Here is a 22065-nt window from a genome sequence, read left to right as displayed (position 1 = left end):
GTTGTCGTGCTCCTGGACACTGTTGGAGACGGAAGCTTCGATGAAGATGAGGAAGTGGACGTACGGCTCCTCACATGCGCCAACGGACTCGAAACGGACTCGAGTCGCTCAAGACGAACAAAACGAACGACCAGGCCGCTCTTTCCTCCATCCAACACGCGGTCGATCTCAGAAACGCACAGAAACCCTCGTTTGCAAGCCCCTCTCTCTCTCTCTCCGCCTCCACTCACACACGCGCCGGCGACGGCCCAAACCCAGCTCCGCTCCAGCACGAGATCCCACGGCGTCGACGCTCGCCGGACTGCGCGCCGCTCCGTCCACCTTGCCGCCGAGCCTGCTGCCAACCACCGCGCCACCGGTCGTCCGCCAGATCCGGTCGCCGCCGGATGCCCGCCAGATCCGGTCGCCGCCGGATCCCCTTCTCCACCGTCGTCCTATGCCACACGGGGCCAAGGTGAGCAACCTCCCCTCTCCACTCTCTCTCTCTCTCTCTCCACCCTCACCTCCAACGAATCAAATCGCTCCCAATCCATCTCGCAAACGAAATGGCCCTGCCTGCAGTGGGATCGAGTTTTTCTTTACCTACCGCGCAACCCTCGGTTTTCGATCCTCCGAGACACCATCAGCAGCCGCTTTTGAACGGGAATTCGGTCTGGCTAGAGCTTTCCTCATCCAACGAATGGGTTATTACAAGGCCACCAAAAGATGTGCTGCTACCCGCTGCTACTTTGCCATCACCCTAAAATGCTTCAAAATGATGTTTCCTACTCTAACCTCATTACACTAAATAATAATTCTAACTTCTCAATTCCCGTTCAAAAGTTTTATCATGCTTCCTCAACTATAGCCTCCTACGTTTTCATCATTATTATGCGATTAAAGGCTTCCAGTGAGAAGATTTCTTGTGTATATCTCATGGCAACACCATCTCCTTGCTGCAACCTCAATGCTTCTATCGACTCATCAAGCTTTTCATGTCCCTGCAATTACTTTAGCTTTCCAATTTGTATTACAACACCGCAATTGACTATCAATGACTTGTCTTATATTGGACTCATGATCCGCCGATTCTTGTGATGCTAATAATGCCGCTGTCCATCGCAGGTCCTCATGGCGCTGCCAGCATCTTTCCGTCAGGCCAAGCTGCCCTCCGCTGGGATTTTCCGCCACCACCATCCGAAAGGTGTCTCTCTTTCTCTCTCTGTGTGTTACCACCTTTCTTCTTCTTCTTCTTCTTCTTCTTCTTCTTCTAGACACTATGTCACATGTATCCTTGCGTGGATATGAAGTTCCATTTCTGTTCACTACAAATGCTAGGATCTAATAAAGGTGTTCCATCATCCAAGCCGTGTTATGGCTGCATCATATCTAGTTGATATTTTATTATTGCTCCCCATTAGAAAAAAACAACAGTTGATCTCATGAGTCGTTCTAGATTTTCTGCTATTACTTGCTTCTCTTCTAATTGCTCTCTTTGCCTGTCATCGCAGATCAATATGGAGCGTGCGATCGCCTGGTTCTAATTCGGTCTGGCTAGAGTTTTACTCATCCAACCAACAAAGGGTATGTGGTCCAACCACAAACATGTGCTGCTGTTTATTAACAACTACTAGTACCATCCTAAAATGCTTCAAAATGTTGTTTATATTTTTACACCGGAATTCTTGTCTCAGGTTCCTCTTCCGCTGCTTGTAGTGCTGTTGCTGCTGCTGCTGCTGCTGCTGTCCATCCGGCCTCCTAATGATTCCCGTCCATTCGTGAGGCCGAGCCGCACCTGTTTTCTTCGACTGGGACCGCGACCACCATTGCAAGGTCTCTTTTTCTCTAAGTTACCACCTTTTTTCTTTGGACTGTCACATCTATGCTTATATTGGAGTCATGTTCCGCCGCTTGTGATGCTAATAATGCCGCTGTCCATCGCAGGTCCTCATGGTGCTGCCACCGTCTTTCCGTCAGGCCAAGCTGCCCCTGTTGTTTTCCTCCGCTGGGATATTCCGCCACCACAATCCGAAAGGTGTCTCTCTTTCCCTCTCTCTGTGTTACCACCTTTCTTCTTCTTCTTTGGACTGTCACATGTATCCTTGCGTGGATATGAGGTTACATTTCTGTTCACTAGAAATGCTAGGATCTAAAGGTGTTCCATAATCCAAGCCGTGTTATGGTTGCATCATACGTAGTTGTTATTTTATTTTTTGATCCCCATAAGAAAACAACAGTTGATTTCATGAGTCGTTCTAGGTTTCCTGCTATTACTTGCTTCTCTTCTAATTGCGCTCTTTGCCTGTCATCACAGATCAATATGGAGCGTGCGATCGCCTGGTTCTAATTTGGTCTGGCTAGGTTTTTCTCATCCAACAAAGGGTACGTGGTCCAACCGCAAACATGTGCTGCTGTTTATTACCCACTACTAGTACCATCCTAAAATGCTTCAAAATGTTTTTTATATTTTTTTCACTGGAATTGCCTCCACGCTTGTCTCAGGTTCCTCTTCCGCTGCTTGTTGTGCTGCTCCTGCTGTCCATCCGGACTCCTGATGATTCCCGTCTGTCCGTGAGGCCGAGCCGCACCTGTTTTTTTCAACTGGGACTGCGACCACCATTGCAAGGTCTCTCCTCCTCTGTCAGTTGCCACCTTTTTTCTTTGGACTGTCACATGTATGCTTGTGTGTGGATATGAGGTTCCATTTTTCTTCACTACAAATGCTGGGATGTAAAGGTGTCCCATCATGCAAGTGTCTTCTGGTTGCGTCATATGCTGTATTTGATATTTTATTTCTGCTCCCCACCAAATAAAAAAGTTGATTTGGCATGATAGTCATTTAAAGGCTTTCCATTCATGACCCGCTCTAGATTTTCTGCAATTAGCTTGTAATTACTCTCTTTGTTTGTCATCACAGATGAACATGGAACGTGCCTTATAGCTGATGAATAATTGTCTGCGGGTTTAGGAGAGCCACTCGGACAACGCCGGAGACAAGAACGAATCGTAGTAAGGTGCGTCCTGCAGCCTTCTCTGATAAATATGAGTGGCTGCCACACAATTGTTGCTGCATTGAAAGGTTCCAGCAATCATCGCTGGACATGAAAATTGCTAATTTAGCTTGCTTGGTTGGAGTGTGTTGTTTCGGCAATTAACCTCAAGTTCATTCATCTCCTGGAAAAATGGGTGTATGCTTAATTAACGGTAGTTGATGATCCTCTTATAGAAGGACATTAATTAAAATCTGCTAGTGTATATGTGAAGTGCACATGTGTAGTTGTTATGCTTCTGGTGTTTATATGTGAGCTCTCGATCTTCTCCTTATACATACCTATTACTGTAATTGATTCCTTGCCATTCTAATTGATTGTTTGATCAACTGCTCTTCACATGAGTACCTTATACGCTACTGATTCTACTTGATGTCCTCTATTTGTTTATACTATTGTTAAGTTGTGAATATGGAGCGTGCCTTATACCTGAATAATTGGTAGCAGGTTCTGGAGGACTTCCTCCTCTCGGATGTTGAGGACAAAAACGAGTACCAATGGATAGGTTCATCTCGCTGCCTTCCAATACTAACTTTGTGCTGTTTTGGCTGGCCCATGCACTGCAATCGTTAGTGATTGCGATTTAGCTTGTGTTTTTTTTACTGCATTTCTGTTTATGACTGATGAGAAAATGCTGCCTTTTTTGTGTGTAGGGCGAAAACCCCAACTTACCTTAGTATGGTGGAACAGACCAAAGTGGCAGCGATGGCAAGGATCCACAGCTCCCTCTGCATCTCCTCGCCGGCAGCATGCTTGCCACGCTTCTTTGACGACGAGGAGGACACAGCCAGCGCCGTGGCTGCGGCGGTGTCCGCGAGAAAGGCGACCTGGTGGAAGATGGATGCCGATGCGGCAGCAGTGTCGCTGACAACTTCGGCCACCGTCCGCGCCACCTCGAGCTCGGACTAGAACCAAGCGGCGGCGTGGATGGGCGAGCAGTGGGCTACGGCGGTGGCGAGGCCGGCGAGCTCCTTTGCGGCCTGGCGCTGCGCGCGCGCTGCGGAGGAGAGCTTGACCGTGTCGTGGCTGCGCACGGCGGCGTGCTGGCGAAGCACGAGAAGGGCGGCGAAGACGGCGGCGAGGAGGCGGAGAGCGGCGTCAGCTCGTCAAGGACGCAGAAGAGCGCCGTGACGTGGGCAAACGCCGCGGAGCTGGTCGTGGACGTGCGTCAGCAGCGACCTCAGCTGGATCGGCACGCACGGGGAGCACGACAACTCATCTACTCCGGACAGCTCTCTACCGTACCATGCCATGACTGCGCCAATCGGATCGGATTAGAGTGCAGAACCTTCTTGACAATGCATGCCATGGGTTCAGTCACACGCGCGCCTGCTCACAAGGATTAACTTGACTCGTGTATACATAAGCTAGCTGCTACCGGTCTGCTCCTTTATTTCTTGGCCTTTGCCTGAATCTATACTACAGCTACCATCCATCCATCGCCAATCCAATTCCTTTGGAATTTCCTTGATCGTGCGGCCAAGGAATCAACCAGGAAAAAAAACTACTAATACACTGTACCAAAAAGAAAAACAGAAACTACTGACCATCTTACTCACCAACTGCACTGTCACGTGTAAAACCAATTGGATTTTCACTCGAAATAATACTCCCTCCATCCAATCAAACTTGGCTTCGGTTTGTCTAAATTTAAATGTATGTACACACTATCTATCTACCTTGCGGGATACATCCAAAAATCTACAAAAACTTTCAAGGGACACATGTAGTATATAGCAACAGGATTTGCAGCTTTATCTCCAACAAATACATCTTGTGCTACCACTACTTGAACAATCTGATTAATTAATCAACTCACTCAATCTTAATTCACCAGTTCATATTTTCCTGACTTCCACAGCGAGGATCAGAATAACCAGAGACAAACTAATGCTCATCTAATCTGGGGCACAATTAACTCCCGCGCGCCTGGTACATCAAGCAACACACGATTACAACTACGGTTGATGCAACTCCCAGGAAACCACCACGCTGCTATCTATTCTTACTACAACAAACTCGCAGCATCATCTGGAGCATGCATGAGCAACCAGCCCATACTGCAGCTGATGCCAATTGCCGCGCGTCTGCCCATTGTCTTCAACTGCACACGAACGGCACAAGGTGAATCGATATGTACTGAAACAAAATGACAAATCTCTTGGAGATTGGCATATAAACAAGAAAACATATCACCGGAAACTGCAGGTATCATGAACAACCAAAGCCGACCAGGAACATTCAGCTCACCAGCATGTCTTGGTTGTCCCTGTGTACTCCAGCTACCGACTATAGCTCCATCCAGCTTGCCGGTTCTTAGTGCTCCTCCTTGCCCTTGATCAGGAACAAACAACACATATTCAGTACAGCAATTTTTTGCCAAAAAAGTAAAATTAAAAAGTGGAGCATTTGACTTAACCCACGCAACACATCAGCACTTGTAAATCTACATGTTTACTAGATTTATAACAAGTCCACTATGTGGAATTATTGTCAACATCAATTTGTTTTAAAGAAAAGAAAAAGACCCGAACAATAGCAAGTCACGAAAGGAAATTGGCATAGACATGAACCTGTCACCGGCACCGGACAGTAACCTATCTTCAAACAAATGCAAAGGCCTATAATTACATACACAAGTGTTTCAGCTGCACAAAGATAAATGGCAGCAAGTCAATCAAAACAAAAAAGACAAGCCCTTGGAAATTTGGCATATAAACAGGAAACATGTCACCAGAAATTGCAAGACAGCAATATAGTATCATTCTGTTACACAAATATAAGCTCTTTTAGCAAATTAAAATTGTTTGTTACAATGGCTTATATCATTGCAACGAATAAGCAACAACAGCCCCATATAGTATATGCATGCAGCATCAAGAAAGAAAAAACCATGACAATGCAGGTGAAAATCATGCAATGCTATTATTCTACTGTGCAAAAAATACAGGGAAAAAATTGGACAGCAGCTTTCTAAACCGGCCGGACCTGAGCCTGCAAAAATACTACACACCACAGGCAGCTACATGTTAGCTATGCTCAGGCCTAGACAACAATAACAACATGGACGACACTAGGCGCAAAGCCTTTCGAGGAAGAAGACAACAACACCATCGTTACTCATTTTAGACATTATAGTTAAATAAAAACTAGGACAATATTATAATCTACATAACCAGCAGCACAATCCAGTACGAGAAAAAAACCACAAATAATTAAATGTTCAACAGCATGATGGGAGGACCAAGCACATTGACTCAGGGAATCACCTGACAGAATTTCAGGCACATCCGTGATAGCACCACCAACGCAGTTGCGGCACGGTTAACTCGCTATCTAGGTCGACTGAGCATACTCTCATGCACCTCACATATTAGAAAAAGATTGCATATTAGAAAAGAAACGAGTACAATTAAGCTACTATGAAAAACCAAATACACTTTATCAATGGTTACTATGCACAAGGCGTAACACTTAGCACTTACCAGAATCTACCTAGACACAACATGGAGTCGAAGAAGAAGGCCACCGCTCCAGGTCTTCTAGATTCCTTCAAGTGGTGTATCCTAGAAAATTTATCAACAGGGGCAGTCATTACACTTGCACAAGGAATGCAATAAAACAAAGCAATAGTTCAAGCAACATGCAAGTCAAGTAGAAAGTTACATCCATGGTATACTATCTAGATATTAAGATTCAACGGAAAAAGAAATCAAGACCCAATAAGCCGATGGCTCTTGCAACTGTCAGTGACATGCATCTTGACAGCTCAGACTAGCTAATCTTGCACATCATGAGTCGATATTAGATCAAACCGAAACTAAACCTTATCTGGACGTATATGTACTGGCTGACACAGAAATTGAAACCAAAAAATATGAACTTTTCACCTAAAGCTCTCTACTGAGCTCTAGCTGTTGGCACATATCGCAAATTCCAAAAACGAATGCAAGCATGTGCAGATCCAGAGCGCACCAAACCAGGAACCAGAAGTGGTGGGAAACGGGTGTCACTCACCTGAGAGAATTGTAACCGAAACCGAGATAACACCACCACCGCGGTTGCGGCGCACTGAACTCACCACCATGGCTTCAACAACAGCAGCCTTTCCGCATACTTTTATGCACCTAACATATTAGAAGAAGAGTGTATATTAGAAAAGAAACGAATACAGTTAAACTATTATGGAAAAAAACATAGTTTATCAATTGAATGCACCATGGTCATTATGCATAGGACATACTCTTATCAAAAGATCTTAAAGATAACAAGTACTTGATAGCCAAATTACAGCCAAACCTCCAGTGACCTTGTACAACTCCAAATTACAGCCAAGCCCGCGGCGCTCTTGTACAATTCCAAATTACAGCCAAGCCTCCAGTGTCTTTGAACAGCAACAGTGCATCTTGCCTTGTCACTTCCTGCATAAAGTGCATAAAGTGAGTACAGAAGAAATTATGAGTGCTTCTGAAATAAAATCAGAAGAGATTTGAATGATCCGCTATAGAAGAGAGGCACCAAACTAGCATATCAAGACAAATTACTACTGCCAAATAATTCAATTCATGCATTAAAATAGCGCTACACTTTCGGAATTAGAATGAAATAGACATCAGTGGAAATTGATCTCAAAACTTGATTTAGTTTCATATAAACATATAGTAGTTTGAATTTGTTCTATTAATCTGCAATGAAGAGCTAACAGGCAGGAATAGCACCGTGTATTCATGCATCTCGAGCAGCTCGGGCTAGCTAATTCTGCATATTAATAGTCAATGTTTAGAGCAAGGCTGGAAACAAAGTTGTTTTCCCTTGTCAATGGTCAGCAATAGCAGGTGAGTTAACTTCTTTTATTAAGATACTCCTTTTCTAAATTCTGGATAACCCACACATATATCTTTTTGTTGGCACTCTGCAAATAGATGGTTCACAAAACCTGGTGCATAGAACCTGCACAGTCTAGATGCATATCACATAAACCCGATGCACGCAAAGATACAATTCTCACAACAAATGCAGACCAGCAGTTTTCATATCAATGAACTTAGATTTAAGTTTGAGACTTGGGAGCATCAGGTTTTGTAATGCACACAATTTTCCGAAACCTATGTTTTGATGCTGCAAAAAGATCATCATCTTTCTGATGCATCAGAACGAATCCCGCACACTTGCCAACTATTCTAGCCTGCTCACCAAAATAGAGAGTAGAAAAAAATCCATAAAAATTGCACTTTCAGCGTTAGCACCAAATGTATGCAAGTTTGAACCAAATTGCACTTTGAGCCAATCTAGCCACCCATTAATCCATATCAAATTGGTGTGCTCGTCCATGGCGCCAGCATACAGCTATACACGTCCACGAATATAGGCGTCTCGAACCAACACGGTAAGAGCTTCCCATACCTGAAACTGCAGAGGAGCTTCCCAACAGATGTGGTGGACACCTGGCCGGAGAACGGGAGAAGCTGATGTATCGGCAGTACTACTAGTGCGGCTCCTCCTCTGCAGAGAAACAAATTTTTTCAGTCAATGAAACTAAATCAGGGGAACAAAGAGATTAGGTTCAGGATTCAGCCAGCGTACCTGCACGCGACGTGGGGCCACGGTCTGGCTGTCGGCGGAGATGAGCCGCAAAAGAAAACAGCTGCCCTGCCGCATCCATGTTGGTTCTGAAGACATGCAAAGAAACAATATGAGTTACACATGAGAGATGTGAAGCAACAATCCCAATTTGGCATGGATGCTATCGATGAGTGGGGGTGGAGATTGCATGAAGGAGAGACTGTGCATCTAGCAGACTAGTCATCCATTAAAACTGACAGCGCAAGTTTCAACCAAATTGCAGTTTCAGCCTATCTTGCCCCCATGAACCCATATCAAATTGATATGCAGTCCACGAATACGAGCTTCCCGTACCTGAAAACTGCAGGCCCTGCCAAGGTAGCATCAATGGATGTGGTCGGATCCTGGCCGGAGAACGCCTCGCTCCTCCTCTGCAGAGAAACAACTTTTCAGTCAATAAAACTGAATCAGGGGAACAGAAAGATTCGGTTCAAGGTTCAGCCAGCGTACCTGCAGGCGACGCCGCGGAGCAGGGCGCTGCGAGGGCGACGGTCTGGCCGTCGGTGGAGACGGAACGCAGAACGACGGAGCTGCGACACCGCGCCCGGAAGGGCGGCACACCTCGCCGGCGTGGAGCAGCCCCCGTCGGCCACGTGCTCGACGCGGGCGGCGAGTTCGACGGAGCGCCGCACACCGTGCTACCGGTGCACGCGCGCGCCGGCGAACGGGCCGCCGCGACAAGGTAGTTCTTGGGGGCCGGCGATGCCTCTCTCCTTGGCGATCGACGGCGGTCGATCTTGTGCGCGGGGCTCGGGATCGGGTGGAGATTGGCCGGATGGAGGAGGTGAGGTGGCCGGTGACGGGGAAGAGCGGCGGCGGCGGCGTCCCAAAGATCTGGATTTGGTTGGGTAGGAGAGCAGAGGATCGCGTCGCGGGACATGAATGGAAATACGGGAATTCTGTTTGTTCCATATTTTGTTCCGGACTTTACGCCTCCACCCAAAAACCAAAAACCAAAAACCAAATAGAGTACGAAAATTCGTTTGGCGCGTGAGGCCAAATCCTGCGCGGGAATTTATATCGCTGCCGCTCCTACCGACCAGATTGAGTCACACATATTGCATGCATGGCGCGTTCTCTTCAAGTACACACGCAAATGCTTACATGTATATGTCTTTTTTTTTGCGAGAATTTCACCCATCTATTAATATAATCATCAACAGTACAAACATGATTAAACATACTAAAAATTACCATCTAGCGATGACTACATCCACACAATCGAGCACGAAAAACGACCGAAACACGGGAGATTCGTCGGACGCATAACTCCATGCTCCCCTCTCTCTCTCTCTCTCATTGAAAATGTATATATGTCTCTTACCTAGCTCGGTCGTGTGAGGGTTTGAGTCTAGCCGTCCTGTTTTGCTGGAACGGGGATGTGGCTTGACTGGTTGTATGAACGATATACGTGGTTCCCAAAAAATCTCGGTGACACAAAGTCACTAATACAACACGCTGAACAACCGTTAAAGTTCTTTAACCCAAAAGTATATAATAGACATTATCCTGACATCTAATTACATTTACAAAAATAAGAAGACCGGTTTTCATGCTTAGGGCTTGCTCTTAAGATTATAATCATAATGTGTCCAACGTGTACTACATAAGGAAAACATTATGCTTTTAATCCAAAAAAAAGTTGGATATCCCCAGCTTGCTTAACATCAGGAAGCATAAACCGAAAAATTATAAGATTCCCAACGTCATAATCCTGTTTCGTGGGTCTCGAGATGTCTGCCCCCGGATTTTACTTGAAAGTGGTGATTTCATGTAACTTTACCATTTGTCTATTTCATAATATAGGTCATAGAAAAATGAACAGATCAAGAAGAGAACAACTTCTTTCAAGCATTGGGTCGATGTCTCAGAGTGGTAGTTTTGCATTATAAGTTCGCAATCTTCCTTTCGGATAGTTATATCCTATATAACTGAGAAGTACATCCCCACTAACTTATTCTCTTGACATGCAACGCCTATCCACATCAAGTAGGTCCCACTTGAGTCCACAATTTTCCAGCACATGCAGCTCCACGTCATCACTTTATTTTATCAAATAAGCAACAAATTAATTCTCAATGCACCACACCGTTATTCTATTATTTCGTCTCTGTTCTACTCAACTTCTCCGGACTGTTGGGTTGGCCCAAACCGTCTCCACATTCCTTCCGCTTGTTCATGAAGCAGTGGCACCTCACGACCTCAAGATTTTTCTCCTTCAACGCACACGCACACCCTCACGTTTGCACCCAAACCACAAGCTCACTCCCTCTTTTTGCTCCAGGGTGCCTCCCCTCCCCCTCGCCTCGCCACCGCGCTCCCCTGGCCCGTCGTGCCACCTTCCATCGCATCACTATGCTCCCTCCACCTACCCACGAAAGACGGGAAGGGCTATAAGATGAAGACGCACAATCTATCCTCTTGGTTCCTCTCAGCCTATGTGTTTGTTCTTACAAACCCCTCATTTGTTATGGCAGTTTTTTTTATTTTCTTCTTTGTTTGTGTCGCATCCAGAGAAACCCTAATCCGTTGACCCCGCGCTCTACAACATCGACTACATCCCATCGGCGGTGCCTCAGCGGCATTATGCCTTCATGTGAGCTTGCTTAGGTCATAGGAACATGTGGTGGCAAGGATGAATCCATATTATCTCAAGATTCCCTCATGTTCACCACATCTGGGAGTTCCCCCCTATACGTCCTGGAACTGCTTAAGTGTCGTCAACGCATGTGCGTGAAGCCGCACAACCACATGGGTCCAATATTGGATCCAACAAAATTCCACCGCTGTTGTGTACACACCATGTGGACACACACAAGTTTTGGAGGCATTCCACACTCCGAGGTGCGGCATACAGATAAACCTTAATCCGTTGACCGAGTGGTCTACAACATTGACTACATCCCAGTAGCGGTGCCACGGTGGCACTATGCCTTCGTTTGATCTTGGCTAGGTCATAGGGACATGTGGTGGCAAAAATTTATCCATATTATCTCAAGATTCACTCCTATTCACCCCATCGGGGAGTTCCCCCTACGTCCTGGAACTGCCTAAGTGTTGTCAGCGCGTGAAGCCGCACAACCCCATGGTTCCAATATTGGATCCAACAACATCTCACCACACTTGTGGACACACGCAAGTTTTGGGGGCATTCCCACCCTCCGAGGTGCGGCATCCAGAGAAACCTTAATCCGTTGACCGCTCGGTCTACAACATTGACTCGCATCCCAGCAGCGGTGCCACGGTGACATTATGCCTTCATTTGAGCTTGGTTAGGTCATTGGGAAATGTGGTGGCAAGTATTGATCCATATTATCTCAAGATTACCTCTTGTTCACCACATCACGGAGTTCCCCTATACGTCCTGGAACTGCCTAAGTGCCGTCAGCGCATGTGCGTGAAGCCGCACAAATCCTAGGGGTCCAATATTGGATCCAACAACATCCCATCACAATTTTTTACACACCATGAGGACACACACAAGTTTTGAGGGTATTCCCACCCTCCAAGGTACGACATCGAGAGAAACCCTAATCCGTTGACCGCGCGGTCTACAACATTGACTACATCCCAGCGGCGTCGCCTCGGTGGCATTATGCCTTCATGTGAGCTTTTCTAGATCATAGCGACATGTGGTGGCAAGTATTTATCCATATAATCTCGGGATTCCCTCATATTCACCCCATCAAGGAGTTCCCCCCTATACGTCCTAGAACTGCCTAACTGCCGTCATTGCATGTGTGTGAAGCCGCACAACCATAGGGGTCCAATATTGGATCCAACAACATCCCACCACACTTGTGGACACACACAATTTTGGGGGCATTCCCACCCTTCGACGTGTGGCATCCAGGAGAAACCCTAATCCATTGACCACGCGGTCTACAACATTGACTACATCCCGATGGTGGTGCCATAGTGGCATTATACCTTCATTTGAGCTTGCTTAGCTCATAAGGACATGTGGTGGCAAGGATTGATCCATATTATCTCAAGGTTCCCTCATGTTCACCACATGATGGAGTTCCCCCTATACGTCCTAGAACCGCCTAAGTGCCGCCAGCGCATGTGCGTGAAGCCTCACAACCCCATGGGTTCAATATTGGATCCAACAACATCCCACCACACTTGTGTACACACCATTTGGACACACACAAGTTTTGGGGGCATTCCCACCCTCCGAGGTGCGGCATCCGGAGAAACTCTAATCCGTTGACCGCACGCTCTACAACATTGACTAAATCCCAGCAACGGTGCCCCGTGGCATTATGCCTTCATGTGAGATTGGTTAGGTCATAGGAACATGTGGTGGCAAGTACGAATCCATATTATCTCAAGATTCCCTCTTGTTCACCCCATCAGAGAGTTCCCCCTATATGTCCTGGAACTGCCTAAGTGCCGTCAGCGCATGTGCGTGAAGCCGCACAACCACATGGGTCCAATATTGGATCCAACAACATCCCACCGCACTTGTGTACACACCATGTAGACACACACAAGTTTTGGGGGGCATTCCCACCCTCCAAGGTGCGGCATATACAGAAACCCTAATCCGTTGACCACGCGGTCTACAACATTGACTACATCCCAGCGGCGGTGCCACGGTGGCATTATGCTTTCATGCGAGCTTGGTTAGGTCATAGGGACATGTGGTGGCAAGTATTGATACATATTATCTAAAGATTCCCTCATATTCACCCAATCAGGGCTTGTTTGGTACTAGACTTTTAGTGGGGATTAGCGGGGATAATCCGCTTCAAACTTCAAATCCCCACTTACCCCAATACATGTTTGGTGCTAGAGTATGAGCGAGTGTAATCCCCACTTATCCCCACTTTTACCCAAATTTTAGTGTAATTTTTTCAATCCCCAATACTCTACCCCTACCTAGTGGATTCGAGATGGGGTTTTGTGGGGATTGGGTGACAACACACATTCACCCAATACTCTAGAGTATTATCCCCACTAATCCGCACTAAAACACTAGTACCAAACAAGCCCTCGAGGAGCCCCCCCCTATACGTCCTAGAACTGCCTAAGGGCCGTCAGCGCATGTGCGTGAAGCCGCACAACCACAGGGGTCCAATATTGGATCTGAAAACATCCCACCACACTTGTGTACACACACAAGTTTTGGGGGGCATTCCCACCCTCCGAGGTGCGGCATCCAGAGAAACCCTAATTCGTTGACCGTGTGGTCTACAACATTGACTACATCTCAGCGGCGGTGCCTCGGTGGCATTATGACTTCATGTGAGCTTGCTTAGGTCATAGGAACATGTGGTGACAAGGATGATTCCATATTATCTCAATATTACCTCATGTTCACCATATCTGGGAGTTCCCCCATATACGTCCTGGAACCGCCTAAGTGCCATCAACGCATGTGGTTTCTAAAAATATAATTTGTATGACATATTTCTCAAATTTTATTGACCAAATTAATGGTTAAAGTGTTTTCTTAAGCTACATGCGTGCTCGTTAAACTTATACGGAGGGAGTAGTAAGAAACTACTCACTCCATTTGAACGAATAAAACATCCTCATTTTGCATGTTTTTTGTGTGACTAAGAATTACTCTAAATATATAAAGATTACTGGTATAAAATTAGCATGATTAGAAAGTGTTTTTAGCATGAATACAATAATACTAATTAGATACCATATAACCAAGAGTTCGTCTTGAAATATGCGTGTACCTTACTCATTGAAACATGCATGTGTTGTATGAAGGAGTGAGGACGATGAAGGCAATGTGCCCGAAAAAGGTCTCATTAGAGGTTAAGTACTTAATAGTTTGTAGTTGGTCTCTAATATTCCTAGCGATGTAGCATGCCTATGCTCCACTCCTTTGCTACTCCAAAATCGTCTTTGACCCCAATTAGAACTACTAATCTTGTCATATGTACTTGAGAGAGAAGAGAGGAGCTGCCCGATGCAGCCCCAACAATTAGTATGAGAGCCTCAAGGTCCGAGGTGGCAGCGGCGGACTCCATGAGATGTGGAGGACGAGGACGCGAGGTGGAGGTTGTTATTTAGTTATGTGATGCCGACAGCCGCTTCGACGCCTCTTGGAGAAGACGTCGTTGCGAGGGCTGCAAGGTTGTCGTCCCAGACACGATGGTGGTCTTGGGTGGCGTGATTCCATCACCGAGACGGGTCGCTGCGACTGCGACGGCGACAACGGGACGCATGTGACCAGTGGCACTCGCAGTTCGTCCACAACATGGTGAAGCTTCGCAAGATGGTTCGGGTGATCCGTGAGTTAGCATGACAAAACTTAGGGGTGATTGTTAGAACTAATATATATAAGCGGGTACTAGCAATTGCAAGTTTTTTTTGCAAATCATTGAGAGCTTTATTACTTTATAATTAACAGAGTTACAATCGCTCATTAGACTAGCTAGTACTACGTGCATGCATGAATTGGACGGCACCGCCTCCTTGATTAAGCCGTCGACATAATGATGATGTGTACTGGCCTAGAATAGGAATAGTCGCGGTAGGAAATAAAATTTTCGGAATGGACGACGGTTCCTTCCACTAATTTTTGGAATATACAGATTACAGCACGGAGAATAAATGAGCCGGGCGGAGCGCGACATCGTTTCTGGCCTAAATAAACAAATTTTTCAGAAAGGTTGGGTAATTAATTAGTGTCAATTATATTCGTTGCGCTAATTATCCGCCTGCTTAAAGGTCGCTAGGAATCATCCACAATTTTAGGTGCTAATAATTATCGTTGCCGGGAGACAAATCAATAGCCAATGTGGACTGCCATAATCACCCTTTGCAAAGTCCTGCCAACGCAAATCAGATTCGTTCCTTGAACAAAATTTTCGGAATGGTAATTAATTGGTGTCGACGATTTTCGGAATGGGAGACAAAGAAAACGAAAATTATTGGGAGCTAGTACCAACCAAAATCACGCCGTATATCTCTACCTCCTCAATAATTATCAGTATAAATCCTTGCCGGGAGATCAATTTTAGGTCCTCAACCAACGAAACAAGAAAACTAAAATCGCTCCCCAACCACCGCCGGCCCATCTGCTCCCCAACCACCGGCACCTCCTCCTCCGGCGCCGCCGCCTCCTCTCCCTCAACCACCGGCACCTCCTCCTCTCCGCCAGCTCCTTCTCCCCACCTCTCCTCGGCGCGCCTACAGCTCGCCCGGATCAGACCGACGGTGGTCGCCGTCTCCATTCTCCCCTGCACCAGCTCAACCGGTCACCGGCGGCTTCCCCCACCGCCCCTCCTCCCAAGCGCCGCCCCATCCTCGCAGACCAAAGAGGACGCGCCGCGTAGCAGCCACCACGGCGGTACGACTGGCCTGCTCGCCGACGCCGCGTGCGTCGATTCATTCGGCGGCGCGCGCGGCTCCGTCGATCACGCCGGTCCGCGTCGATCCTGCGCGCGAACGTGGTAGTGCGGCGCGGTGCTGCACGCAGCCGCGGGGGCGCCGGCGGCGAACGGGAGGTCGAGCTGCCCGTCCCGGAGACGCCGCCGTCCAGGGGCTTCAAAGGTAGCAGCTTTCTAGACTCCCTCCCCGTCCTTGCTTCCGTAGAGCAGCTGATTCGACTGTTAGGAGCAGTTTTTGTACTAGCACATGATCCGATTACAGTTTCTTTGTGCGCCGAGGGTTTCGCCGTGCCCGGCAAGGGCAGCCTTCAGAACGAGTAGCAGCACGTGATCCGCGAGGCGAGCCGCCAATTTCCTGTTCGGTTTGATCTGCTGTGGTTCGATTCCGTCGATGTGGTCGATAATGTCCTAACGCTCCACGTTTTGTGTTTTGGGTTGCAGGAGCCGAGGGTGCTGGTCCTGGCTCGCCCGCTTGCCCAGCTACATCTTGGAGTGCTGCAGGTAGTTTCCACGCATTGCACCTGCTGCATATTTTTGTATGTACCGTTGTTTGGTTCAATGCAAATATTACGTGTTTTCAGAGTGATTATTGGGATTGGTAAATCTGGTATCGTTTCTGGTCGTTGATGTATATGGTATGCATATGGATATGAAGTTTTAGCATACGGCCGTTCTAGTCATCTCATGGCTACCTTTGCCCATTTTTAGCATAGACATATAATTTTTGAACTGCTTAGCTAACCTTCTTAATTAATGCATCTGTATGGATACTTGTTGCTGATAATTTAATCCCTTGGCTAAGGAATTAGATTGAACTATTTTTCATCTATCGTTTTTTAGAGTGGAATAACTAATAAGCATACAGAACAAGTGATACACCTGTCTCCGATAACGCATATTTAGTTGATGCACCTGTATGTGTTCTGAGATGGTATTACTTGTGTTTTGGTTATCTTTGATTTATTCTTGGAAATATTATGGAAATGTGTACGAAGAGATGTGATTTCTGATAGTTCTATGGTGACATAAGCGTGTCATTTTGATCTTTATGTTCTGATTCTGATGATAGCTCTTTTACTTAGGGACAAGTAACTCATATTTGTTGTGGTTCTAGTTTTGGTTGGGTAGGAGAATAGCTTGGCTTTGTTCTGGTTCTGATGATGGCGTAGGCACTGCTTGATTGCACCTGTATATTTAGGTTTAGGTGTCCCTTAGTTTGATGGAAAATATTCTGTGTGTTACACCAGTTTAGTTTAATTATAAGCATTCCAGTTTATGTTACACCAGAATTGACTCTCAACTTGTCTCAGGTTACTGGTCCTCTACTTGTGGTGATGTTGCTGTCCATCGGAGCTCCTGATGGCGCTCCCATTCTCTGTTAGGATGAGCTGCCCCTGTTTTTTTCGACTCGGACTGCGGCCACCGTCGCAAGGTCTCTCAGTTACTATCTTTTTTCTTTGGACTGTGCCAAATATGCTTGCGTGGAAAAATTAGGTTCCACTTTTGTTTACTACAAATGCTGGGACGTAAAGGTGTTTCATCTTGAAGATGTATCCAAGTGCGTTCTGGTTGCATCATAATTATTCGATATTTTATTTTGCTCCCCACTGGAAAAAATGTTTTTATATGATAGTAAATTAGAGTTCGCACGTATAGTAGAGTTTGATATGCCACTCTACTTGGCTTTTCATTCATGGACCGTTCTAGATTTTCTGTAGTTACTTGCTTCTCTTCTAATTACTCTCTTTGTTTGACATCACAGATGAATATGGAGAATGCCTTATAGCTGAATAATTGGCTCCACGTTCAGGAGATCAAATCGGACAGCGCCGGAGACAAGAACGATTCGTAGTAAGGTGTGTCCCGCTGCCTTCTCTGATTAATTTTTGATATTTTGGTTGCCACACAAACACAATTGCTGCTACACAGAAAGGTTCCTGCAATCGTTGGACCTGACAATTGCTTGTTTAGCTTGCCTGGTTGGAGTGTTTTGTTTCGGTTACCTCAAGTTCATTGATTTCTTCTGGAAGAATGGGTGTATGCTTAATTAACGGTTGTTGATGATCTTCTTATAGAAGGAAATTAATTAACGTCTGCTAGTGTTTGTGAAGAGCAGATGTGTAGTTGTTATGCTTGGCAAGATGATATTTATGCAGTGTGTATATATGAGCTCTCAGGCAGCTCCTTATCCTTACCTATTACCGAAATTAATTCCTTACTATTCTAATTGATTGTTCGATCAACTTCTTGGTCAAGTTCACATGAGTACTTGACATGCTACTGATTTTACATGATGTCCTGTATTTGTTTATCCTATTGTTGATCTCTGAATATGGAGCGTGCCTTATACCTGAATAATTGACAGCAGGTTCAGGAGGACTTCCTCCTCTCGGATGCTGGGGACAACAACGATTAAAACAGATAGGTGCACCTCGCTGCCTTTCAATAGTAATTTTGTGCTGTTTTGGCTGCCCATGTACTGCAATCGTTACTGATTACGATTTAGCTTTTTTTAATGCATTTCGGTTTATGATTCTCTGTGATGATAAAATGCTGCATTTTCGTTTTTGTGTAGGGCGTGAACCCCAGCTATCTTAGTATGGTGGAATAGACCGAAGCGGCAGCGACTTTCTCCACTTGGACTATGCCAGAGACAAGAACGACTCGTAGTAAGGTGCGTCCTGTTGCCTTCTCTGATCAATTTGTGATATTTTTGCTGCCGCGCAGTTGTCGCTGCAGAGAAAGGTTCGAGCTAGTTTGGACCTGACCATTTCTAATTTACTTTGCTGGGTTGGAGTGTTTAGTTGCGGTAACCTGAAGTTTACAACTGTCCTGTGACACTGTCTTATAAAGCGGGCTCTACAACTATGCTGATGGTCTGATTTTAAATAGCTGAGACATGAGATGGTTGTATTTAAGCTATGTTGGCATATATTGCAATTATAGGGCATATAAGTATTGAAATACATCCTGATTGCTTTTTCTACATGCATGTTGCTGCACTTGTGCTTTCAGGTCATATTTCAACTGTCTTATAAAGCATAGGTGGCAGTGGCTGCATATCAAATAAACATGCTCATGTTTTGGTGCTTCTTATGAATCAACACAGCTGACAACTTGTATTGTTTTCAGGTTCAGAACATACTGGGGTTGATTAGCACCAAGCCGGGCGAACCAAGAGGAGGGATTGGAGGGTGGACCAGGACTACACTTGTGCTTTCAGGTCTCCGATTTTGCTGCATGCATAGGGATGCTCTTATGATTCTTCTCCTTTTTTTTTTCCTTTTAAATGTATAGTCGTCTCTATGCGTAGTCTCTGGAAGTATATACAAGATTGCTCAAACTTGTATGGTTTTTGCCTTCTTTTTTTATGGAAACGACATCTTAACAGTAGCACAAATATTTCTAGACGCATTGATTAAATCAGTAGTATTCAGTTCTATTCATCCTCTTCATTTTTCGTCACAGAATTTCTTGCTGCCACTTGTCCTTACTATTGGAGGGTGCCTTGGAGCTGCAAAGTAGGCGGGTTCACTAGGACGCCGCTGGGGACAAGAACGACTAGGTGCCTCTTGCCTGCCTTTTACCTTGTAACAACACACAAGGTTGAGTATTTGGTTTCTGCTTAGGTTTATGTGCTCGAGTTCATTGATCTCTTTTGGTGAATAAATGGGATTGTTTCTGCTTAGGTTTATGTGCTACATTAGCAAAATTTATCTATCTAGTAGACGAGGATCTAGATACTGATGAAGGTGTAGTAATTTTGTAGATTATAGTCTTAGATTGCTCAACTAATGGCAGCACCTACATTGATGTCCTCCTGTCGTTCATATATCTACAGTCTTTTTTAGTTTATCCTGAGTCAAATGGGTTCAACCGCAAGACAAGAGAGTAGCCAAAGTGTTTCTAGATACATTAACCCTTTGAGTTTTATCTTCTAATTATTCTCTTATCCGTGATTACAGATTTTCTTGCCGTCACCTTTCCTGAATATGGGTGGTGCCTTGTAGCTGGAAAATGTGTGACTGTGCTGGTGCTGCTTAGGCTCTCATACGATGGACTTAGACTGCTGACCGCCACCACATGGCGGTGAGCATCGCATCCTCCTGGACCTGTCCAGTTCCCGTTTGCTGATTAAAGGTTGCGCCTTCTTCATTTTCTCTGTGATGAAATGTAATACCCTAGCTTAACTTGTCTTCTCTCTGTAGAAGGATCAGGATTGGGTGCAGGGTACAGTGGTGCTGGTAGAGCCCACTGCTAGCAGCAGCAGTGATGGCGCTGTGCATGAAGATCCAGGAGGGCGCCTTGATACGGCGACTTGCTCCTCCACTAGGATGCATGCAGCTGCCACCTGGGACAAGAATGAACAACTAGGTGCCTCCTGCTACCTGCCTTTTACTGATTGATTATTCCTTGGCTGTCCGTTGTGCAACACAATCGTTTGGTTGTGAATTTACCTTGTGGGTTTGCAGCTTGTTGTGATACCTGCTGGGAATGTTTTGGTCAAAGACTCCGAGTAGAAACGGGCTCTAATCTTTTGATCACAGGTAATCCTCTCTTACCAAATGATTGCCACTTAACTAGTGGAGTGCTTACTGTAATAATTAGAACAGCAGCAAGGTAGCACTTGACGACTAGACTATGTATCTTGGTGTGATGTTTTCTTTTGCATCACAGTTTTGTTTGACAGTGCCATCACCTGTTGTCAATTTGTTTATTTTTTTGCAATCCTGAAAATTGTATGCATATGTATGTCACTATGTATCTTCTTGGTAGTTCCAGTATATCTTGGTGTTTATTTTCCTGATAACTTGAAAACTATGGTGCAGTTGTAATTCCATACACATAGGGGACTGTCATTTCGAGGAAACAAAGGAGCTACCATGTTGGTAGATAGATGCATGTCTGTTGGCATGCTTGTCTAGTTGAAGTCTTCCTCTTAAATATATTTATTTCTTTGCTAAATATGCTTTATTGAAGCTGACCCTGATGTTTTGTTCCTGCTGGAGGGTAAATATCAAGGCATCAGCTTGGGTGTTGAGGCTGATGCATCAATCGACAACGAAGAACAGCGGGGCAAGGAGACGTGGCCATCAGGCAGCACCATGTTGCATGAATTGTGTTGTATGCACCTTTAGCCTCCTTGAATATTACATCCGTGATGTATATAGTTGCAAAGGATATGTTTTGCTGTAATATTCGCTGTACCATGTTGCATGAGTTGTGTTGTATGCGCCTTTAGCTTTGTTTTATTTGCTTTGTGATGTGAATGTCCCTAAAAAATGCTGATATATATATTTGCTTTTATCGTTGATTGTTTGATATGTGACCTGAATGCTTGAGAAATCAAAAAGGTCTTGGCAAGTTTTCGGTTTTTTTCTGTAATTATCTGTAGCAAAGTTAAAGTATTGAGGAACGTTGATTTGGAGATGAGCTTGTATATGCATGTATACTAGACTTGCAATGGGTGCAAAGGGGTCAGTTAGGAAAAATTGGCCTGATGGACCCATCTATCTATAATAAGCCTTGTTAATAAATACTAGCTTTAGGTATTAAACAAAACTCTACAGATCTTGCAAACAAGTAGAAATAAGTGTTTTTGACAAGTGCTAGATAGGAAGCAGGATCCATCTACGTTCGACCTGGAAATAGTGAAGCAAGCTGAAGCTTTCTGTTGGTGTGAATAGCTGTTGCCTCTGTACCAAAGCTTGCCGTTGTGAAATGTTGATGATAGTTTCTGAATTTTAATCTCCATGCAGAATAGCAACATTGGTACTGTGCCTTAATTAATTATTGGAGCTGACCTGATCCATGTGCAGTGTAAATGTGATCCTAGCGCCGGCCGGTTGTTCCTTGACCAAGCAGGCTTTTTTCCTGGACATGTTTGTTTCATAATTAAACACGTATGGGTGCTTAATATATTTATTTTGCTTTGCACAAGGAGTTGTTTTCTTTGCTGCGAAAATTAAGTCCTTGCTACTTTCGTTTTCTTGTAGGAAAGTCTTGAAACCACAGAAGCAGAGATGGAAGTTTTTTAGACATGATCAGATCGG

At 45.3% G+C, this 22065-nt stretch overlaps 3 long non-coding RNA genes across 12 annotated transcripts; 2 read left to right on the top strand and 1 right to left on the bottom strand.

Annotated features, from left to right (window-relative positions):
* Positions 1-381: 381 nt before the first annotated feature.
* LOC124684634 lies at positions 382-3962 on the top strand. Of its 2 annotated transcripts, none has more exons than XR_006997090.1 (10): positions 382-454; positions 1105-1183; positions 1491-1563; positions 1696-1812; positions 1924-2014; positions 2294-2361; positions 2482-2605; positions 2897-2993; positions 3477-3534; positions 3683-3962. It is a non-coding gene; the product is annotated as an uncharacterized LOC124684634 (long non-coding RNA). The 2 variants fall into 2 exon arrangements; XR_006997089.1 differs by having other exon boundaries at positions 389-454; positions 1674-1812.
* Positions 3963-4577: 615 nt separating this feature from the next.
* LOC124684633 lies at positions 4578-8661 on the bottom strand. 4 transcript variants are annotated; one of them, XR_006997085.1, is made up of 7 exons: positions 8613-8661; positions 8433-8531; positions 7273-7450; positions 7047-7156; positions 6299-6595; positions 5280-5363; positions 4578-5133 (listed from the first exon to the last, which is right to left on the bottom strand). It is a non-coding gene; the product is annotated as an uncharacterized LOC124684633 (long non-coding RNA). The 4 variants fall into 4 exon arrangements; XR_006997087.1 differs by lacking the exon at positions 4578-5133 and adding an exon at positions 5603-5677 and having other exon boundaries at positions 5149-5363; XR_006997088.1 differs by lacking the exon at positions 4578-5133 and having other exon boundaries at positions 5154-5363; positions 6299-6394; positions 6515-6595.
* Positions 8662-16123: 7462 nt separating this feature from the next.
* On the top strand, positions 16124-21387 carry LOC124702045. Of its 6 annotated transcripts, XR_007002313.1 has the most exons (12): positions 16124-16175; positions 16454-16513; positions 17323-17444; positions 17775-17868; positions 18381-18437; positions 18588-18686; positions 19145-19235; positions 19481-19577; positions 19978-20152; positions 20221-20386; positions 20485-20559; positions 21022-21387. It is a non-coding gene; the product is annotated as an uncharacterized LOC124702045 (long non-coding RNA). The 6 variants fall into 6 exon arrangements; XR_007002321.1 differs by lacking the exon at positions 16124-16175 and having other exon boundaries at positions 16276-16513; positions 18378-18437; XR_007002315.1 differs by lacking the exon at positions 16124-16175 and having other exon boundaries at positions 16278-16513; positions 19481-19617.
* The last annotated feature ends 678 nt before the right edge of the window (positions 21388-22065 follow it).

The sequence above is a fragment of the Lolium rigidum genome, chromosome 1 (assembly GCF_022539505.1).
Source record: "Lolium rigidum isolate FL_2022 chromosome 1, APGP_CSIRO_Lrig_0.1, whole genome shotgun sequence".
Lineage (NCBI taxonomy): Eukaryota > Viridiplantae > Streptophyta > Magnoliopsida > Poales > Poaceae > Lolium > Lolium rigidum.
Note: the sequence above shows the minus strand (reverse complement) of the source record. Positions and strands in the feature narration are given on the sequence as shown.